The 18,346-nt window shown below is 53.7% G+C and overlaps 2 pseudogenes; one reads left to right on the top strand and one right to left on the bottom strand.

The window, feature by feature from the left end:
• Nucleotides 1-4,760: 4,760 nt before the first annotated feature.
• On the bottom strand, nucleotides 4,761-9,632 carry LOC140897901 (acetylcholinesterase-like; annotated as a pseudogene).
• A 1,621-nt stretch (nucleotides 9,633-11,253) lies between these two features.
• Nucleotides 11,254-15,936, top strand: LOC140897527 (acetylcholinesterase-like; annotated as a pseudogene).
• The last annotated feature ends 2,410 nt before the right edge of the window (nucleotides 15,937-18,346 follow it).

Below are 18,346 nucleotides of genomic sequence, written 5' to 3'. Positions count from 1 at the left end.
CATTTGAGGCAGTTAAGTTCCAACAGAACCCTCTTATGTTCTTTTAGCAAATTTGACTAAATTGTCCAGTCAAATGATTTTAATCAGATAGTTTATTTTTGCCTGGCTAATTTACAGACATTCCTTTGGAAAAGGGCCCATTTTTCTTTCAGAATGGCTGCAAAGAAACCAAGAATGCTCTTTCTCTAACACTTTTCCTTTTTAACATTTTCGGTTAAAAGTTGTTTGGGTGAAATACAAAGTTTAACTGCTTAATTCCCTCCAGCCTCTGCAGAGTTAACTTTTTTTTTTTTTTTACTCTCTTTTCTCTTTGTAATTATGCCTGGGGGTGCCATACATAGGACCTTCTCCCCCTTTACCTGCCTCCCTCCAGCCTCTGCAGAGTTAACTTTTTCACTCTTTTTGTATTCCTGGAGTGCCTCTTTCACTATTTTCAGCTGGCTTTGGATATTTGTAGCCAGCACCTTCCAATTGTCTGCTCCCTTTTCCATTTGTGCCTTTTCCTCTTTACATGAAGACAAGCGGAGGGAAGAATCCTTACATGCCTCCCACAACAACCAAATTGCTGCTGCATCTCTTTTGGCAGCACTAGAAGGTTTGTATATGAGGATATACTGAGCCAATCTATCCTCTAGGTCCGAAATAGTGCAGACATCAGCTAGGGCTTGTTTAGTCCAAGGACTGTGCCCAAATTTTTGAAGGATTTGTTTAAAAGGTGTAATTTCTTTAACAAAAGGTGAGGTTGGAGTTCCTTCTGACTCCATTCCTCCCTCTAGTACTGGCTTACCCTGTTTTCTTTTAAACATCTTAACATGGATATTTCAATCTCTTTGTCACTGCTGGTATTACTTAGCAAGTGACACAGCCTAGATTCTGAAATCATAGCTTAATCTATGTGTTTTTCCCCTGCTACCTTCCCGGAGGCCAGCAGGTCCCCTGCTACCTTCCCAGAGGCCAGCAGGTCCAGTTAACCTATTTCTCCCTGCTACCTTCTCGGAGGCCAGCAGGTCTGGTTAACCTGTTTCTCCCTGCTACCTTCTCGGAGGCCAGCAGGTCCGGTTAACCTGTTCGTCCCTGCTACCTTCTCGGAGGCCAGCAGGTCTGGTTTAATCTGTTTTCCCTACTACCTTCTCGGAGGCCAGCAGGTCCCCTGCTACCTTCTCGGAGGCCAGCAGGTCTGGTTTAATCTGTTTTCCCTACTACCTTCTCGGAGGCCAGCAGGTCCCCTGCTACCTTCTCGGAGGCCAGCAGGTCTGGTTTAATCTGTTTTTCCTGCTACCTTCTCGGAGGCCAGCAGGTCTGGTTTAATCTGTTTTTCCTGCTACCTTCTCAGAGGCCAGCAGGTCCCCTGCTACCTTCTTCGAGGCCAGCAGGTCTGGTTAACCTAATAGAAATGCCTAGCTCACTAGAGCTGGCGGTGTGCACACCAATATTTACAATAACTGAGGTTTTTTACCAATATTCCCCCTTTCGCAATTCTCCACCAAAATGTTGTACCAATAAAATAAAAACCAGCAGGATCTTATTAAAGGGAAAAAGGCAAAATACCACATTTATTGTGAATACAGAAAGAATCATAGTAAGCAGTTAGTTAGTTATAGCTATAACATTCCATTCAATCTCATATTTAGTCACACATTCGTTCATACAAACACACACACACACACAGGTTCTGCAAGGTTGTTATCATAGTTACCAGCCTTAGAGTTGCTCATGCCAAGCCACTGGCCAGATGGCCTGGACATGAGGAGGGAGCAGGGCCTTGTCAGATGCTCATCTGATGCTCCTGGAAGTTGGTTTGCAGAATCAGACCCCAAAGTTCTCACTTTTTAGAGTCTATTTTTATCGGAATTTCTTCCTATGCCAGTCTATGGGAATTGCTTCATCATGCTGTTGCTGAATCAATCAGCAGATAGCACATTCCTGACGGCTCCAAGATGTTATCTTGTTCTTTGGTTCTCCCATTCTTGAGGCTGTTGGGTGGATTCCAGTCTGCCCACCGGGGGGGGGTCCTCTGGTTATTTCCACTTGACGCCTTCTTCAGCCGATGGGCACTGGATTCTTAGGCTGGCACCTCCCTGATCATTCAGTTATTATCCACACCAAGCATCCATCCACATACATCCTCTATCTCTATTTTAATCACAATGGTTAATACAACAAAAGGGCGGGGAGTCTCTGGGTGCTGTTTCTGTTGTTACAGAGTATTGCTTTGAGTCTCTCTCTCTGTGAACTGCTTTGAGAACAGACTCTGTCTTAGAATGTACTAACACAATTAGCAGCTTGCAAGTTTCACACACAGAGGGAGAGAAACAGCACCAAAAACCAAGAGACCTCTTCATTAGTAATACCCTGGAATTTAAACTCTGGGGAATCAAACTCATTTGTGATTTTAATACAGAACTTCTTTAATATGATCCAACATACCGATGTATTGTAATCTTTCCAAGCCTAATATCGCTAAGGAGATTTAGCATAGATATCTGGGGCAGCAAGAGAGCAGGGGAGTTTCTGCTGGGTGGGATTGCGGAGAACTGGCAGAGCTGTGGAGGGGGGAAGCCCACAGCTGGGAAATCAAGGGGCTGTGGCTCAGGACCTGTGGGGAGTGGGGAGAAGTGAGGGCTTGGATGGGGCAGGGTTTGCAGGAGGAGACTGATGGTGATCGGCAGAGCTGGGGGAGAGGGATGGAGCCCAGAGCCGTGATAGCAGGGGGATCAGATTGGGATTGAGGAGCGTCGGTGGAGCTGTGGGGAGAGGGGAAGCCCAGGGCAGTGAGGGGATAGCCAGGGGCTTGTGTGTCAGGAGTGAATAGAGATTAGGTGAATTTTTCCCCTGCGGCTAATTAATGCATCCTCGTCCTGTTCGTTCTTCTGTTGATCCAAACAACTCACACGTTGGGTAATCAGTCGACTTGTGTGTGCGTGTTCTTTCCGTGCCCTGTGCAGATCGCCGGTTCAGCAGGCCTCGAGAGCCCTACCCAGCATGGCTAAGTGCCGTAGGTGGGATCGTCATTAGTAACCCTGTTGAGGCCACTCGGTGCTTCTGTCCCGGGAGCTGCAATGTCCTTCGAAGATACTGCAGCATGTTCATTCAGCAGAGCTCGATGTTACTCGCAAACGAAGACCACAGGCTCAGTCCAGTGGCGAAGGCGCTCAGCCAGGTTTATTGTCCACGAAGCCCGGTCCTGGCTCCCTGGGTCAATGTCTACACTGCCACTCACACATGTATTAATACTTACCCCTAACAGCCAACGGGACCTGCAACCCCTGAGCTCCATTGCCCAACCCTAACACCCTAATTATAACCTGGCTCCCCAAATCTGACTACCTGACTCTAACTCTTAAGCCTGTAACCCTTAAACCTACTCCTCGTCAGCCCGCCCCTTAGCTCTCCTCACAGCCATAGCTGGCTTCAGACCCCAGATTTTAGGTCTGAGCCAGCCCCAAGCCCAACCCCACTTCCTTCCTTGCCTATCCAGATTGTAAACCCAGCACGGCCCAGTCCAGCCCGCGTGCAAAGTGCCACTCACCCTGTCAGAGCAGGAGAAATAATAATAGATACAGCAGTTAACGATGGGAGAAATGATGGTTCAATGCTTCTTCAACTGAGGTCTGAGTTGAACTGAGAGAACTGAGCCATAGGGCATGCTGGAAGTCAGGATCTGGCGGGCTTGCCCTTCCAGGGGATGGGTGTTTTGCAACAGTTGTGCCAAGCCCATGTGCTCTAGGGGTTTGCGACACCACCCCGGCTACTGGGACAATGATTAGGTGGTTGAACAGGGGCCTTTCCCCTCTAGGGGAGGCTGGATCTGATGTGGGGAGGGGCAGGGAAGGGGGAACCAGCTGGTTCAGGGGATGGGGAAAGGGACATGGGGCCTTTACTCTCTCTCTCTCGAGGGCTCTGGTTCCAGATTTTGTCATTCCCATCTGTGTGCACTGAGTTGTGGAGGCTCAGCCCAACCCCCAGGTGGGTCAGGGCCCCTGTCCCAAACTCCACCAGCTCCTGAGCAGGGAGGCTGAGGAATGACTGGACCACAGAGTCCCTGCCCCTCAGAGGAGATCTGTGCAGGGAATGGGGTCATGGGGAGTGGGTGCTGTGTGCATTTGGGGCACTCTCCTTATCCCTATACCCACTTCGCCTCCTCCCCATACCCTGCCAGCTGGCTGAGAAAACATCTGTCTCAGTGGCTTGTATTGTATAGTGGCCCACAAATATCATCAATAAACCACCAATTTCCTTCGACTCCTTGGTGTGTACAGTTCTTCCTCACAGTCCAGTGAGCACCATCCAGGAGGGGATTGGGGCTAGTGGGTTAGAGCAGAGAGGCCGGGGGTCAGGATTCCTGGGTTCTCTCCCAAGGACTGGGAGGAGAGTGGGATCTAGTGGTTAGAGCAGAGGGGGGCTGGGAGTTAGGACTCCTGGGTGTTATCCCCTGTCTGAGGACGAGAGGGGTCTAAGGGTTAGAGACATGTGAGCTGGAAGTCAAGACGCCTGGGTTCTGTTGCAGATCTTGGAGGGCATTGGGGTCTAGTTGGTTAGACCGGAGAGGCTGGGAGTCAGGACTCCGGCGTTCCATATCTCTGGGTGCAGAGTGTGATCTCTGCACTTTGTCATTTGCCTCTTCAAACACCAGAGCAGCATTTACCCCCGATGTAATCTTTGTTCCCCATTATCTCAACACAACTCCCATCGCACCAACACGCTCTCTCTCTCCTACTCAGGAGGAGCTAATCAACCTCACACACACGGGCTCTGTCTCCAGACTGAATACGCTTTAATGCACTGGGGGTGGAGGAATTGCAGAGGGAGGGTCAATCCATGGATTCCCAGCTGGTTCATTAGCAGGATCCTCGTTAATGAATTGGCAGGCACTAACAGGAACTGGATCCTCTGGTCTGCATGGAGGGTTCCCCCCATAAGGGGATTGTAATTGCTCAGCTCTTCATTCACGGCCCCCCAGGCTGGGCAGGTCTGCTCCTGTGGAACACACAATGAGTGGGGTTAACAGCAGTGGGGAGGAGCTCAGACTCTGTGGGGGTTTGTCTACTTGTAAACAGGAGAGGAGATCTGCAGAGGAAACCAGGTGCTGCAAAGGCTCAGTATGGGATGCTCATCTCTTACGGTCAGTGCTAATCTCCGTGCACTAGGGGGTGCTTTTCTGCAAAGAGCGGCTTGGGGGGGAGTCAGGAGGGAGCTGTCCCCCCACATTTAGTGCCCCCCAGTAATATATTCTAGCAGTGGGGAACGCTGTTCTGCTAGAGATCCCGTGTTTCGCAGCATCTGTGACCCCAGGGTCCAACGTGGAAGCTTCTGTTCTGCCTCCCATAAGCGGCCCCCTGGCACACGGGATTCCCAGTGACTATTGGATTCTCCTTCAATCCCTGTCTTACACAGTTACACAGTGGCTGCATCCCTCCCAAGAGCCAGCTGTATGTCATTCTTTCTTTGCCACCGTTCTCTTCTGTGTCATTACAGGCCACTTACCCTCAGTGTTCTCGGATCCGTCTCTTCATCCCCGGCCACCCTACCGGGAGTCCCTCTGTCTGAGCTCATGCCTCCTCCCCTGAAATGGGGGCTACGTGGGGAGCCGATGGAGAGGAAACAAGGTTGTCATCTTCCTACCCAGAGGAGCTGAGCAAGAGAAGATGGGGTAAAACCTGGGGCTGCCCCACAGCAGATGGGATCTGGAGTTCCCAGGATATGCAAGTTCTCCCCCAGACAGGAGAATGGAGCATCTCTAGGAGACCAGAAGATCCCATGGAAAAGGGAATGTGAGCTGGGATCTTTTGCTTCTGGAGGGGAACCATCTCCAATCCAGCCCAAGTGTTGGGGGCCTTGATGGCTGAGAGGGGTGGGGAGAGACGGGGCCTTTCCCCTCTAGGGCTGCCATCCTCTCATCCCACTGATGCTCACCTGGGACCTTTGGTTTCTCTGACAGCATTGATGCCAAGAATTCACAGCGTGAGGCGGGTAATGCCTTCTCAGGTTTGGGCGGCTTCAGGCTGATGCGCTCAAAGTTCTCCTTTGCGGGGTCGTAGGTGGGCCACTGCTTCCCGCTGCCCTCTCCCACCATGGGTTTCCTGCATGGAAAATGAACATTCCCCACTGAGGTTAGTACTGTGGCTTGGTGGGGACAGGAACGTGCCCCAGCTGGTGTCTAACATCCCAGATGCAGGGGTGATTAGGAGCCAACTTGAAAAGTTTGGCCTCTTTCCAAAATGGCTGCCATCCCATGTTGTTGCAAATGAGAGGGATGCCAGAGGCTGCCCTCAGTTAAGATGGGTGCTGCCTCCCAGTCTTTTCATATGGGGTGATGCTACAGGTTGCCCTTTATAAACATGGGTACTTTATTCCGTTGTTCTCCATGAAATTGAAGCCACAGGCAGCCCTGAGTAATAATGGCTACAATTGGTCTACGACCCTTTGTAAAATGAGACTTCCCCTAGGGAAGATGGCCACTGTTTTCCATTGTTTGTAATGGGTCCGAAGCCAGGCTTCCCTCAGCCAAGATGGGCATCCTTTGTGCTCACAGACCGATCAGGGCAGTGTGGGGAGCAGAGCAACATGCAGGGTGTTGGGGGGGGGAGCATGGCCAGGGAGTGTGGGGCCATAGATAGGAGGATCTGAACTGGAAGGGAGCGTCTAGTGTTGCTCTTACTTAAGATGGCGTCTCTCACTTGTCCTTTCAACTAGGATGCTGCCCTTACAAATCTCACTGTGATCAGGGAGACTGAAGCCACAAGCTGCCCTGAGTCAGCTGCCATTTGCCTACAGCCCTTGCACATGGCAGCCAGGTTGTCCCTAGGAAAGGTGGCCTCCAGAGATACTAGTGGAATGGAGGGTGTTGTCATCCCCATACAATGAGACTCTATCATCTGGTTTCCCCCCAAATACAGAACAGAATTATTTATTGAACGCTTTTGCCTTTTCTGCATTTCTATCAATAATTCTGCCATGTCCACCTTCTAAAGGACCAATCCTATTGTAAGGATTCTTTTTATTCCTAATATATTCAGAGAACTCCTTATTGTCCTAAATTCTGCTGGACATAGATTTCTCTGTGTGTCTCTTTGCTTCCTTTATCAATTTTCTATAATTCCTAATGTCTGATTTATATTCATTACTGTCAATTTGTGCTTTCTTCCATGTGTGGTCTGGTCTATTATGTTTTTGTTTTTTACAGCTGCCTTCCCTTCCCTAATCTGGGAAGAAATTGGCCCAAGTTGGGTGGCTATAACCAAAACGGGGAATGTTGAAGAGGTTTCTTTTGGGGTTTTGCTTGTTTATTTTTCATGCAAGGGAGCATGTCTTTTTTTATCTATGCTCTAATGTGTGCTTAACAGTTACATCACCACAGTTTCCTCAGGCAGAGATGTGAAAAAAACGCATCCCTGACTGACACAGCTGTGCTGACCTCACCCCTAGGGGAGCTGTAGTTATGATGATGGAAAGGTGCTCCAGGGTAGCTCCTGTTTTCTGGGAAGGTGATTCTTCCCAAGTACTGGAGCAACTCCGTTTGCTGCCGCAGGTTGTATCGACAGGATGAGCTGACGTAGCCATGCCCGTAGAGGGTTTGTAGCATAAACATCCCCTGCGTTTGTGTGGCAGGGCTGGGAAAGGGCAGGCAGAGCTTTGAGGTCATTCACTACGAGCTGAAAACCTTGTTTCCTTGAATGAGGATGGGTGTGTTCGTAGGACCAGCGACATCCTGATGCGGGAAGAAGAGAATTATCCCTAACCTGTAACTAGAGGGCTCAGATTTTACCTCCCTGAAGTAATTTCAGCTCTAGATCAGGGCTTATCATAGAATATCAAGGTTGGAAGGGATCTCAGGAGGTCATCTAGTCCAACCCCCTGCTCAAAGCAGGGCCAATCCCCAATTTTTGCCCCAGATCCCTAAATGGCCCCCTCAAAGATTGAATTCGCAACCCTGGGTTTAGCAGGCCAATGCTCAAACCACTGAGCTATCCCTCCCCCCAAGGGCTTCACCCAAATAGGTTAACTATTTTTCAAAGAGACCCTTTCTTTGCCATGGCATTGAGCCGGGTCTTTCCAGATGTTGCGGACACCTGGCCAAAGAGTTACAGTGGCTCTCATGGTCTGACTCAGGGGGACAAGAGGAATGTGAGGGATTTCCTTACCCGGCGCTGTCAAACACCTCAGCATACTGCATCACCTTGTGGCTCAGCAATACCTCAGCCTCCGTGTGGTTGGCTCCTACCACGGACGCCGGGGTTCTGAATGGGTAGGGCAGCTCAGAGCCGGGTGGCACCCCTGTCCACTCAGGTATAGTCAAGCTGCTAGTGCGGTGGGCGAAGTGGTAGGTGTAGACAGCACTGCCGGCCTCTACCTCTCGCCTAGCCACCTCTGCTACCGGGCACACAAAGAGGTAGTCACCAAAGATTTGATGGTCCATCGGTACTGCCCTTCCCCCTGCTCCTCACCCTCCTGGCTGTATCTCTGTGCCATGGCCTGGGCGGCCTCTTCTGGTGCCCCAGGCGCTATCAGCCTCACAACATACAGCAGCTCCTCCCAGCCGATGTTGCTGGAATTCTCCAAGTTGAATCTCGGGGCAGCAAATAGCAGTATGTCGGAGCCTTCACTGGTGGTGAAACCGGCCACGATGGGCATCAGCTGGCCGTGCTCAGCCTGCAAGAGTCTTGGTGGTGTATCAGGGAGGAAATCCCGGTCTGGTGTTGGCACAAAGGGCAATCCCAGCTGCTTCTTGCGGCTCAAGACGGAGAACTCGTGTTTGGGGAATTCCCCTGCTTTCTTCCCCTGCAGGCAGCCCGCCAGGGCCATGCTGTTACCGTTGGAGCAGCCCAGTTGCCGGCCCAGCCTCTGGCCTCTCTCCTTGGCCTCCTCAAGTGAAATCTAAGCCCATGGTGTGTTTGGGGTGCCACTCATCAGCACGGTGCTGGTGAAAAGGGGCCAGCTCCCTGGGGAGAGGAGGTGGAAGCTGACTGACGCAGCCCCAGCATCCTGTTCAGCGAATATGAAATGGGCTGGGTCCCTGCCAAAGGCGGCTGCATTGTCCCTCAGCCAGTGCGTTGCCAAGTGCTGGTCCCACAGGCCGGCATTCCCCGTGGTGTCCGGGGGCAGGGACAGGAAGCCCAGAGCCCCCAGCTGGTAGTTCATGGAGGTCACAATCACTTTTGTTGTGGCAGCTAAGAAGCTCCCATTATCGAGGTCTAGTGAGGCTGCACCTGAGAAGAACCCCCCGCCATGGATCCAAACAATGACAGGGACCGGTGTGTGGGGCCGGGGATGGGATACCCAGATGTTGAGGAAGAGGCAGTCTTCGGCCTGCGGTGTTTTGGGTGTGAACGTTTCAGCCTCAGGGTAACCAGTAAGTGGAGGCTGGAGGCAGGCATTGCCGAAGCTGGTGGCCTCCAGGACGTGGCTCCAGGGTAGGTGAGGAAGCAGCTTCTGGAAGCGCAAGGCCCCCACAGGGGGCTCAGCGTAGGGGATGCCCAGGAAGACTGTCACTCTTCTGGAGCTGACCGGGAGGTGCTTGCCCCGGATAGGGCCAGTGGCAGTGAGCACCACGGTGCCATCGTCATCGGAGCCAGAGCTGGGGCCCGGCAGGGAAAGGAGGAGCAGCAGAGGAGCATGGGAAGGAGTCCAAGCATCACAGCAGTTGGAAGGAAACACTGCCCCGTCCCTGCGAGGGAGTTATTGGGAAAGGTATGGGGCCTTTCCCCCCAGGGTTGCTGGTTCCCATCCAGAGCCAGCTACATAAATATAGACTTGAACAGAGGGGGAAAGGGAGTGGAGGAAGTGGAATAACAGCTAGAATTGGGATCACTCTTGGTAATTACTCACTTGATACCCTCTCCACAGATCCCATTCTCAGAGCTGGGCATAGAACCCAGGAGTCCCGGTCCCCGTCCCCACCGCTCTAACCCACTAGACCCCACTCCTCTTCCAGAGCTGGGAATAGAACCCAAGAGTCCTTGTCCCCAGCCCCCCTGCTCTAACCCACTAGATCCCTCTCCTGTCCCAGAGCCAGGGACAGCAAGGGAAGGGAGCATCTGATCTGCCTTTTGTTGTTTCCTCCTGGCTGTGCAGTGAATTCTCACTACTGAACCCATTGCCTGCCTCCTCCTGGCACCCAACAGGCCCGAACCAGCAAGGATCCCCGAGAGAGCATCTGCCCAAGGAGAGCCCGGGGTCACAGCTGCTGGGCTCAGGGATACAATTCTGGCAGGCGCTGTGAAAGGCAACTTCAGGCAGGACACCTGGGTTCTATTCCCAGCTCTGGGAGGGGAGTGGGGTCAATTGGTGAGAGCAATGGGGGCTGGGAGACAGGATTTCCGGGTTTTATCCCCAGCTCCGGGAGGGGAGTGGGGTCTAGTCAATTAGAGCAGGGGTGGGCGCTGGGTTCTATCCCCAATTGTGGGAGCGGACATTGTGGTCACCCCACAACCTCTTCCACTCCGTTCCCCAAGAACTCAGTTCCACTCCAGTCCGGTCGCTCTGGTCCCTGTATTTGGCACACAGCAAAGCTACGCTCAGTGGATCAGACTCAAGCGTAGGGGGCGGGCGTAGGGCCTACCCCACACCCAAAGCTACGCAGCAAACCTCTTCCTTTGTAGACGTTTACACGTTACTCGGCATTCGCGACACATTGCATCCCGTATTTTGGGACTGGCTCCGTCACTTTGCAGGAACAAATCCCTCTGCAGCATGCACTGTCCATGCACTGTCATTGGACGACTTACTCTTTCCCTCATCTTACGTTCCAGGCTTCTCTTGTCCATTTTTATCATGCCCGTCGTAAATGGCTCCCTGGGGGTTCCCCCTTATTTCAGCTCAGACAGACTTTCTGCTTCCAGCCTGCTGATTTATTTACCTCCCTAATCCTGTCTCCCAAGAGATGAGGCCTCACCCATGTCCAATTATTGATGTCAAGCCACGACTACAGGAGAATGGGGTCTAGTGGTTAGAGCAAGGGGCTGGGAGGCAGGACTCTTGGGTTTTATCCCCAACTCTGGGTGGGGAGTGAGGCCTAATGGGTTAGAGCAGGAGGCCTGGGAGTCAGGGATGACACAGATCTGGGACTGGGAGAACGGGGTGACTGACCAGATGCTGTATTTTTGAAAGGGGATCAAGACTGATATGGGGAGCTCCCACAGCTGTCTGGATTTGCATGGCTGGGACTGGATGGGAGCCAGCGCCCCCTAGAGGGGAAAGACCCCAGATCCTGTTCCCTATAACTTCCTCGGGGGGGTTTCCCTTCCAGCTGCCGCGATGCTGGGACTCCTCCCTGCGCTCCCCTGCCTGCTCCTCCTCTCCCTGGCAGGCCCCAGCTCTGGCTCCGATGACGATGGCACCGTGGTGCTCACCACCAGCGGCCCCATCCGGGGCAAGCGCCTCCCGGCCGGCTCCAGCACAGTGATGGCCTTACTGGGCATCCCCTAGGCCGAGCCCCCCATGAGGGCCTTGTGCTTCCAGAAGCCAAAACCCCACCAGCCCTGGAGCCAAGTCTTGGACGCCACCAGCTTTGGCGACGCCTGCCTCCAGCCTCCACTTACTGGTTACCCTGGTGCCTATATTTGCAAATCCAAGATACCGCAGTCCGAGGACTGCCTCTTCCTCAACATTTGGGTGCCCCATCCCCAGCCCTGTGAGCCAGCCCCGTCCTCGTCTGGATCCATGGCATGCCTTTTGTCTCTGGTGTAGCCTGCCTTGACGTTTGCGATGGGCGCTTCTTAGCCGCCACCAAGAACGTGATCGTGGCCTCCATGAACTACCGGCTGGGGGCACTGGGCTTCCTGTCTCTGCCCCCAGCCACCCCAGGGAACGCCGGCCTGTGGGATGAGCGCCTGGCGCTGCGGGACAACGCGGCCGCCTTCAGTGGGGACCCAGCTCGTTTGATGCTCGTTGGCCAGTGTGCTGGCGGTTCCTCAGTGGGCTTCCACCTACTCTCCCCGAGGAGCCAGCCCCTCTTCACCCGCGCTGTGCCACAGAGCGGAGCCCCGACAGCACCATGGATTTCGAGTTCCCTGGAGGAGGCCAAGGAGAGAGGCCAGAGGCTGGGCCAGCTGCTGGGCTGCACCGATAGAGATGAGACCGGCCTGGTAGGCTGCCTGCAGGGGAATTCCCCAAACACGAGTTTGCCATCTTGCGCCGCAGGAAGCAGCTGGGGTTTCCCTTTGTGCCGACAGGAGATGGGGATTTTCTTCCTGATACACCATCAAGACTCCTGCAGGCTAAGCAGAGCCAGCCTATGCCCATCCTGACCGGCATCAACGCCAGCGAAGGCTCCTGCATAGTAATCTATGCTGGCTCCAGATTCAATGTGGAGAATGCCAGCTCCATCAGCTGGGACGAGCTGCTGCAGGTGGTGAGGATGATAGTTCCAGAGGCACCAGAAGAGGCCGTCCGGGCCGTGGCACTGCGGTACAGCCAGGAGGAAAAGGGGTAGGGTGAAGCATGGTACCGATGGGCCATGGATCAAATCCTTGGTGACTACTTCATTGTGTGTCCAGTAGCCAAGGTGGCTGGGCGAGAGGTAGAGACCGGCAGTCCCGTGTATGCCTACTACTTCACCAACCACAGCAGCGGTTTGTCCACACCTGGGTGGATGGGGGTACCACAAGGCTCTGAATTTCCTTACCTGTTCAGGACCCTGGCATCTGTGGGAGGAGCCAGCCACACGCCCATGGAGGCCGAGGTGGGGCTGAGCTGCAGGGTGATGCAGTACTTTGCGGTGTACCCCTGGAGCGGGTAAGGGAATCCCCCAGAATCCTCTTGTGCCCCTGATCCAGACCGTGATCTAACGAGCAGCTCTAACTCTTTGGCCAGGTGTCCACAATATGCAGGAATATTCTCAATGCCATGGCAAAGAAGGGGTCCCTTTGAAAAATAGATAATCTCTTTGGTTGAAGCCCCTGACCTAGAGCTGAACTTACTTCAGGGAGGTAATATCTGAGCCCCTTGATTCCAGGTTAGCGATAATTCCCTTCTTCCCACATCAGGATGTCGCTGGTCCTATGAATACGCCCGTCCTCATTCAAGGAAACAAGGTTTTCAGCGAGTAGTGAATGACCTCAAAGCTCTGCCTGCCCTTTCCCAGCCCTGCCGCACAAACGCAGGGGATGTTTATGCTACAAACACTATACGGGCATGGCTATGTCAGCTCATCCTGTCGATACAACCTGCAGCAGCAAACGGGGTTGCTCCAGCTGGGGAGGAACATCAGCTGCCCAACAAATCGGGACCGACATTGACAAAAGCATCTTTCCATCAACATAACTACAGCTCCCCTAGGGGCTAGGTCAGCACTGCTGTGGCAGTCAGGTGTGTGGGTTTTTTCACATCTCTGACTGAGACAATTGTGGCAACATAACTTTTAAGCATACACCGGGGGATAGATAAGAAGACATACTCCCTTGCACTAAAAATAAGCAAGCAAAACCTCAACAAAATGTCTTCAACGTCCCCCATTCTAGTCCTAACCATCCAGCTTGGAACCATTGATTCTCAGATTAGGGAAGTGAAAGCAGTTGGGAAAATTAAAAAAATAATATCCAATACATAGAAAAAAGGGACGGTTGATAGTAATGAATATAAATCAGACATTAGGAATTGTAGACATCTGATAAAGGAAGCAGAGAGACACATGGAGAAATTTATGGTCAGCAGAGTTGGGGACAATAAGGAGTTGTTTGAATATATTAGGAATAAAAAGAATCCTGATAATGGGATTGGTTCATTTATTATTAGGTGGAAACGGCAGAATTATCAATAGTAATGCAGAAAAGGTAGACGTGTTCAATAAATAATTCTGTTCTGTATTTGGGGAAAAAAACAGATGATATAGTCTCATTGCATGGGGATGATAACACTCTTTCTATTCCACTAAAGTCTTGGGAGGATGTTAAACAGAGGCTATTAAACTTAGACATTTCTAAATCAGCAGGGCCAGATAATTTACACCCAAGTGTTTTAAAAGAGCTGGCTGAGGAGCTTGCTGGCCTGTCTATGTTGATTTTCAGTACATCTTGGAGCAGCGGGAAAGTTCCACAAGACTGGACGATAGTAAATGTTGTACCAATTTATAAAAAGGGTAAATGGAATGAACTGGGTAAGCATAGGGCTGTAGTAAAATGGCAGCCAACTCAGGGCAGCTTGTGGCAACAATTTCATTGAGCGCAGTGGGAGATGGTAGCCATTTTTAGTTAGGGCAGCATGTGACATCATCATGTTTGGAAGGACAAGTGAGAGGGGCCATCTTAAGTGAGGGCAAATGGTGGCTTCAGACTGCCTTCCAGTTTAGACCCTCCTATCTGCACTCCCATGATCACTAACACTGCAGTGTCCTCTCTGTCGCCCTCATCCATATTGTTCAGACTGCCACACTGCTTCTTCCTATGTCTGTCAGCCCATGTTCCCTGAGGGAAGCCTGGCTTCAGTCCCATTGGAAACAGTGGCCATCTTTCCTAGAGGCAGTCTCCCTTTAGAAAGGGCTGTAGGCCAATGGCAGCCATCATGACTCATGTCAGCCTGTGGCTTCAATGTCATCAAGATCAATGGGAGATAGCCACCATCTTTATTAAGGGCAACCTGTAGTGTCACCCCATATAAGGAGAACAAGTGGAAGCAGCCATCTTAACTGAGGGCAGCCTCTGGCTTCACTCTCATTGGGAACAATAGGGAATGGCAGCCATTTTAGAAAGGGGCCAAACTTTGCAAATTGGCTCCTAATGACCCCTGCCTCCAGGAGACAGACTCTGGCCAGAGCCCGTTCCTGTCTCTGTTAAGCCCGGGTACTAACTCTGTGTGCTCTGTTGAATTTCTCCCTAGGATCCCCTTCAAGAGAGAGCAGTGGCCCCTCTATGACCCCATAAAACAGGACTTCTTCTGCATTGGACTAGAGTCATTTGAGGTTGAGAAGATGGCCCTCACCCAATGCTGCAGCATCTTGGCATCACTACTTGTAAAGAAGCTGAGCCCCGCAGGTGAGCATCAGTGGGGTGAGAGACAGCAACCCCAGAGGGGAAAGGCCCCATGTCCCCCTCCCTCTGAGCCAGGCAAATCCCCCCACCCCTGGGGTTGGATTGGAGCTGGCATCCCATAGAGGGTGCCACTAGTACCCTGGAATACATTCCCATTTCCAGGGGATCTTCTGGGCTCCTCGAGATGGTCCATTCTCCTGCTTGGGGTAGTTCTCGCATCCCCTGGGAACTCCAGAACCCATCTGCTGTGGGAAGCCACAGGTTCTGACTCATCTTCACTTGCTTGACCCCTCCAGGAGGGCAATGACACCCGTGTTTCCTGTATCAGCCCAACCCAGTGTGCCCCCATTCCAGCGGAGGGGGCTTGAGCTCAGAGAGGGATTCCCAGCAGGGTAAGTGGGGGTGAAGGGATGGATCCAATGACAGTGGGGGCTCTGGGCAGGTGGCCCGTAATGGCATGGAAGAGAAAAGAGGCAATGACAGAAAGAAACACAGCTGGCTCTGGGGAGGGGCGCGGCCGCTGTGTAACTGTGTAGCACAGGGAGCGAAGAAGAATCCAATAGTTACTAGGAATCCTGTGTGCCAGGGGGCCTCTTCTGGGAGGCAGAAGAGAACCTTGCTCGTTGGGCCCCGGGGTTCACAGGTGCTGGGAGACATGGGAACTCCACCAGCACAGCATCCCCTACTGCTAGAATATAGCACTGGGGGGGAGCCCTGACTGTGCCGGGACAGCCCCCTGCTGAGCCCCCCATGCCGCTCTTTGGGGCTCAGCACGGGGATTAGCACTGACTGCTGGGGGTGAGCGTCCCACACCGAGCCCACGCAGCGCCTGGTTTCCCCTGCAGGTCTCCCCTCCCGTTTGCAAATAGACCAAACCCTGCATAGTCTGAGCTCATCCCCACTGCTGTTAACCCCACTCGCTGTGTGTCTCACAGGAGCAGAGTCAGGACGTGCCCAGCCCAGGGGGCTGTGAATGAAGAGCTGAGCACTTACAATCCCCTGATGGGGGGAACCCTCCCTGCAGACAAGAGCATCCAGTTCCTGTTGGCGCCTGCCGATTCATTAACGAGGATCCTGCTAATAAACCCCCTGGGAATCCATGGATTGACCCTCCCTCTGCAACTCCTCCACCCTGAGTGCATTAAAGCATATTCAGGGGATGGATCACTTGATGATTCCCTGTTCTGTTCATTCCCTCTGGGGCACCTGGCGTTGGCCACTGTAGGAAGACAGGACACTGGGCTGGATGGTCCTTTGGTCTGACCCAGTGTGGCCGTTCTTATGTTCTTATGTTTAGTCTGGAGACAGAACCCTGGTGTGTGCGGTTGATTAGCTGCCCCTGAACAGGGGGGACAGCGTGTGTGTGTGTGTGTGTGTATGATAGAAGAGCTGTTTGTGTGTGTGTGTGTGTGTAAGGGCTCTGGATTGGAGTGCTTTATATATATATGCAGGGGTGGCAGTTGTGAAGGTGTGGGCTCTATCCCTGGGACCTGAGTCAGAGATCCCCATCCTCCCCCACCCCAATCCTGGGAGTTCACACGCTTCTGTGCAATGCAGATGCTGTTAACCTGTAGTACTCCTTGCTGCAAGATATTGCCCTTAAGGCTCATGCTCCTGCCCTCTCACACACACTGTGGCTGATTCATACTTGCCACCCACCTCCCCTCTGCCACTAATGCTCTCCGCCCCCCCGCCACTCCCAGGTGAGCCACCAGTCCCACCCTGTGCCCTTGGTCGGCCTGGCCCGCCCCCAGCTATTCCTGGCTTTGCTGAGGGTAGCGCTGGTGGATGGGATGTACTGAGACTGAGGGAGGGAATTTGGAATGTTCTTGCCCCTGGCAAGGGGATGGGAGAGATCTTGGGTGCTATCCCCTCCAGGACACCACTGACCCCAATGGCACCAGGGGGCGCTGTGCTGCAGGGACTCAGTAGGGGGCGCTCTCCCCTTGCAGTCGGTGCTGACCCCAATGGCACCAGGGGGCGCTGTGCTGCTGGGACTCAGTAGGGGGCGCTCTCCCCTTGCAGTCGGTGCTGACCCCAATGGCACCAGGGGGCGCTGTGCTGCTGGGACTCAGTAAGGGGCGCTCTCCCCTTGCAGTCGGTGCTGACCCCAATGGCACCAGGGGGCGCTGTGCTGCTGGGACTCAGTAGGGGGCGCTCTCCCCTTGCAGTCAGTGCTGACCCCAATGGCACCAGGGGGTGCTGTGCTGCTGGGGCTCAGTAGGGGGCGCTCTCCCCTTGCAGTCGGTGCTGACCCCAATGGCACCAGGGGGCGCTGTGCTGCTGGGACTCAGTAGGGGGCGCTCTCCCCTTGCAGTCGGTGCTGACCCCAATGGCACCAGGGGGCGCTGTGCTGCTGGGACTCAGTAGGGGGCGCTCTCCCCTTGCAGTCAGTGCTGACCCCAATGGCACCAGGGGGCGCTGTGCTGCTGGGACTCAGTAGGGGGCGCTCTCCCCTTGCAGTCGGTGCTGACCCCAATGGCACCAGGGGGTGCTGTGCTGCTGGGGCTCAGTAGGGGGCGCTCTCCCCTTGCAGTCAGTGCTGACCCCAGTAGCACCAGGGGGCACTGTGCTGCAGGGACTCAGTAGGGGGCGCTCTCCCCTTGCAGTCGGTGCTGACCCCAGTAGCACCAGGGGGCGCTGTGCTGCAGGGACTCAGTAGGGAGCGCTCTCCCCTTGCAGTCAGTGCTGACCCCAATGGCACCAGGGGGCGCTGTGCTGCTGGGGCTCAGTAGGGGGCGCTCTCCCCTTGCAGTCGGTGCTGACCCCAATGGCATCAGGGGGCGCTGTGCTGCAGGGGCTCAGTAGGGGGCGCTCTCCCCTTGCAGTCAGTGCTGACCCCAATGGCACCAGGGGGCGCTGTGCTGCTGGGGCTCAGTAGGGGGCGCTCTCCCCTTGCAGTCAGTGCTGACCCCAATGCCACCAGGGGGCACTGTGCTGCAGGGAGCCCTACAAAAACATCAGCAAGAAGCAATGGGCAGATTCAAGCGGTCCAAGGGCCTTTATTCACACAAAGAGGCTAGTGGCCTGATAGGTGGACTGATCCCCTCCCCTCTTAGGGCTGGGAGACCTGAACCTCCTTCTTGTGGGGGTCGTACCACACCAGCAGGATCAACTGGGCGTTTCCGACCCTGAACTCCACCCAGCACCCGTCGCTCTGCAAGACGAGCCTGCTGTCCTGACCCAGCCACATCCAGACAGGCTGGTGGCTCTTCAGCAGCTCCATGGCCCGGCTGAAGCAGGCAGCCAGCCCCTCCATCATCAGCCCCTTCTCCTCCAGCTCATTCTTCTTCCTCAGCACTTCGGTCTGGCTCAGGTCTTCACTGCAGTGAACCACGTCTTCCATGGGATGCTCTACCCGGGGGCTGTGGCGTCTCGGGCGG

The sequence above is a fragment of the Lepidochelys kempii genome, chromosome 14 (assembly GCF_965140265.1).
Source record: "Lepidochelys kempii isolate rLepKem1 chromosome 14, rLepKem1.hap2, whole genome shotgun sequence".
Taxonomy (NCBI): Eukaryota; Metazoa; Chordata; order Testudines; family Cheloniidae; genus Lepidochelys; species Lepidochelys kempii.
This window is presented reverse-complemented; position numbering and strand designations above follow the sequence as displayed.